Source organism: Propithecus coquereli, unplaced genomic scaffold (genome assembly GCF_000956105.1).
Source record: "Propithecus coquereli isolate 6110/MARCELLA unplaced genomic scaffold, Pcoq_1.0 Scaffold123, whole genome shotgun sequence".
In the NCBI taxonomy this organism is placed as follows: domain Eukaryota; kingdom Metazoa; phylum Chordata; class Mammalia; order Primates; family Indriidae; genus Propithecus; species Propithecus coquereli.
The window spans coordinates 2,057,967-2,062,317 of NW_012136414.1; the positions used below are offsets into that span (position 1 = coordinate 2,057,967).

The 4,351-nt window shown below is 35.5% G+C and overlaps 1 pseudogene across 1 annotated transcript; it reads left to right on the forward strand.

The window, feature by feature from the left end:
* The first annotated feature begins 1,870 nt into the window (after window positions 1-1,870).
* LOC105804992 lies at window positions 1,871-4,079 on the forward strand (annotated as a pseudogene). Its single transcript, XR_001137187.1, has one exon. The product of XR_001137187.1 is annotated as a 60 kDa heat shock protein, mitochondrial pseudogene (transcript).
* The last annotated feature ends 272 nt before the right edge of the window (window positions 4,080-4,351 follow it).

Consider the following 4,351-nt stretch of genomic DNA (forward strand, 5'->3'; position numbering starts at 1 on the left):
AACTTAGTTTAATTTTTCAGACTGGACTTACGATACACATATGTGGATAGTATAAATAAAGACTAAAAACCTATATAAAGTAAAGGCTTGAGGTTTCTGTTTATGAGATGCTCTCTCCTCCTTACTATGGCTGCCAAGCCTCAGCTTATGCCCTTATGACTCTGATTTGAATTTTCTTTTCCATTTCTGTTAGCAGTGGGGTAGTCCTTTTTTTGTTGCAAGCTTAACTATAATTTTAAAACAATTTTCTCAAGCAATTCTGAGAAGAAAAGTTCCTAGCATAATAGTTACATGAATAAAAATGAAGTATATCAAGCATCTTACTCAAAAGATTGATAAGGAGTTATAAAATAAACAAAGGAAAGCAGAGGAAAGGTATTAACACAGACAAAAGCAAAACTTAGTGAGTTAAAAAGCTTAAAAAAAAGTATAGCTCAGAAACACAATTATAAAGCTAGTGATTTGAAAACTCAGTCAAATAAGCTAGCTAACATAATCAAGAAAAAAGAATAATGCAAAATAAACAAAATAAAAATAATAGGAAAATAATAAAGAAACAGAAGAACTTAGAATTATGAGAATGGTTTGCTCAAAATTGTGCCACAAAAAAAAAAAAAAAAAGGAAACCTGAACGAAAAGCATGATTTTCTAGGGAAATCATTTTTGAAAGCTGACCTCTAAAGACAGAAGATTTAAAGAGATCAATTACCACAGAAGAAATAGAGAAAGTAGTTAAAGAGCTAAGTCTTCAAAAGCCCTAGACCCAAATAGCTCCAGAGGAATTTAACTGAACCTTTGGAGATCATATATTTCCAGTGCTGTTTAAAATATCCTAGAGCAAGTAGAAGAAAGAAAAATTCCTAAATTCATATTATAAAGTGAGTAAATACTAATACCACTACCTGAAAAAAAATGCACAGAAAACTATATGTTGATCTGCTTGTGGCTATCAGTGCAAAAATCTTAAACAAATGATATCAAACAGAATCCAGCATCACAATAAAAAAAATGACTATTTGGGATTTTTTCCCCCAATAATACAAGAAAGCTTCAATATTAGAATTGTGAACCTAAATATCAAAGAGGCTTTCTTAAAAAAAAGGATATTTATTTGAGAATGGGTATTGCAATGGGAATACACATGCTATAATAGTAAAGTATGTGTGTATTTAGGGAGGTAAAGAGAGGCAAAGATTTTTAAAGAAAAAGTGAGGAGAATTAAATAATTGTTTTGAGATAATTATCCTTGGCTACAAAGATCAATAACAAGGGTGGCACCAACCCAAGGTTGGAGAGACAATTTCTGGGCAGACGTCCTCACAGAGGTATTTTTTTGTGCAAGGTTGCAAAGCCCTTTGTGCAAGGCTGTGGTTTTTGCTGAGTCTTTTGTGATAGTTCTTGTTATCAGGCATTCATGCATGACAACCCTCCCTTCATGGCCTTCCCTGGCTCCATTTGTTAGGGCTTTTAACACAAGTGACTCCATTTTGAGTCTGACAACCTTCACAGATCTCTACTAGTACAAATAATGATAGTAATACATACATAATAAAAAATCATATAATCCTGAACCATATAATGGCCTTCACACATGGTGAACAGCATTTGACAAAATTCAACAACTATTTTTGTAAAAAACATTCAATGAAACAGAAATGCATTGGTATTTCCTTACAATGAAAAGTACATCTATCTCTGTCCAAAAATTAGCATCATACTTATGATCAAACTTTATAAGCATTCTCATTAAAACCAGTTTGAAAACTCTTACTCTATAATTTATTATTGTAGTCTAGCTACTGACAAAAGAAATAACAAAAGAGAAATAAATTTGAGGTATAAAATTTGAAAGAATTTGCCCTCACTCGCCGTCCCGCAGAAATGCTTCGATTACCCACAGTCCTTCACCAGACAAGACCGGTGTCCAGGGCACTGGCTCCTCATCTCACTCGGGCTTGTGCCAAAGATGTAAAATTTGGTGCAGATGCCCAAGCCTTAGTGCTTCAAGGTGTAGACCTTTTAGCCGATGCTGTAGCTGTTACAATGGGGCCAAAGGGAAGAACAGTGATTATTGAACAGAGTTGGGGAAGTCCCAAAGTAACAAAAGATGGTGTGACTGTTGCAAAGTCAATTGACTTAAAGGATAAATATAAAAATTTGGAGCGAAACTTGTTCAAGATGTTGCCAATAACACAAATGAAGAGGCTGGGGATGGTACCACCACTGCTATTGTACTGGCACGGTCTATTGCCAAGGAATGCTTTGAGAAGATTAGCAAAGGTGCTAATCCAGTGGAAATCAGGAGAGGTGTGATGTTAGCTGTTGATGCCGTAATTGCTGAACTAAAGAAGCAGTCTAAACCTGTGACAACCCCTGAAGAAATTGCCCAGGTTACTACAATTTCTGCAAATGGAGACAAAGAAATTGGCAACATCATTTCTGATGCAATGAAAAAGGTTGGAAGAAAGGGCGTCATCACAGTAAAGGATGGAAAAACACTGAATGATGAATTAGAAATTATTGAAGGCATGAAATTTGATCGAGGCTATATCTCTCCATACTTTATTAACATGTCAAAAGGTCAGAAATGTGAATTCCAGGATGCCTATGTTCTATTGAGTGAAAAGAAAATTTCTAGTGTCCAGTCGATTGTACCTGCTCTTGAAATTGCCAATGCTCATCGTAAGCCCTTGGTCATAATTGCCGAAAATGTTAATGGAGAAGCTCTAAGTACACTCGTTTTGAATAGGTTAGAAGTTGGTCTCCAAGTCGTAGCAGTCAACGCTCCAGGTTTTGGTGATAATAGAAAGAGCCAGCTTAAAGACATGGCTACTGCTACTGGAGGTGCAGTGTTTGGAGAAGAGGGGTTGACCCTAAATCTTGAAGATGTTCAGCCTCATGACTTAGGAAAAGTTGGAGAGGTCATTGTGACCAAAGATGATGCCATGCTCTTGAAAGGAAAAGGTGACAAGGCTCAAATTGAAAAACATATTCAAGAAATCATTGAGCAGTTAGATGTTACAACTAGTGAATATGAAAAGGAAAAACTGAATGAACGTCTGGCAAAACTTTCAGATGGAGTAGCTGTACTGAAGGTTGGTGGGACAAGCGATGTTGAAGTAAACGAAAAGAAAGACAGAGTTACAGATGCCCTTAATGCTATGAGAGCTGCTGTTGAAGAAGGCATTGTTCTGGGAGGGAGTCGTGCCCTGCTTCGGTGCATTCCAGCCTAGGATTCATTAACTCCAGCTAATAAAGATCAAAAAATTGGTATAGAAATTATTAAAAGAACACTCAAAATTCCTGCAACGACCATTGCTAAGAATGCAGGTGTTGAAGGATCTTTGATAGTTGAGAAAATTATGCAAAATTCCTCAGACGTTGGCTATGATGCTATGATTGGAGATTTTGTGAATATGGTGGAAAAAGGAATCATTGATCCAACAAAGGTTGTAAGAACTGCTTTATTGGATGCTGCGGGGGTGGCCTCTCTGTTAACTACAGCAGAAGTTGTAGTCACAGAAATTCCTAAAGAAGAGAAGGAACCTGGAATGGGTGCAATGGGTAGCATGAGAGGTGGTATGGGAGGTGGCATGTTCTAATTCCTAGAATAGTGCTCTACCATTATTAATGAACTGTGACAGGAAGCTGAAGGCAGTGTTCCTCACCAATAACTTCAGAGAAGTCAGTTGGAGAAAATGAAGAAAAGGCTGGCTGATGTTTAAGAATATCACTATAACCATCAATTACTGGTTTCAGTTGACAGTATATAATGGTTTACTGCTGTCATTGTCCATGCCTACAGATAATTTATTTTGTATTTTTGAATAAAAAGACATTTGTACATTCCTGATACTGGGTGCAAGAGCCATGTACCAATGTACTGCTTTCAACTTAAGTCACTGAGGCATTTTTACTACTATTCTGTTTAAATCAGGATTGTAGTGCTTGCCATCACCAGATGAGAAGTTAAGAAGCAGCCTTTCTGTGGAGAGTAAGAATAATTGTGCACAAAGTAGAGAAATGTCCAATTATGTGACCTTTGTGTAATAAAAAAATTTGTTTAAAGTTAAAAAAAATTTGAAAGAATTTAAAACTATCATTATTGGCATTATTATTAGCACCTAGAAAATACAAAGTAAGAATATAAAAATTCAATAGGTCACTGAGGTAGAAATTTGTTAAACAAAATAAATAGCTTTCCTATATACATACAACAACATAAAATATAATTTTACAAATCCAACTTATAATAGCAACATAAAGATAAAAATAAAGAAAAATGCAATATATATGTAGACAACCGTAAACTGCTTCTGAAAGACATAAAAGAAAAAATAGAAAAGCAAGA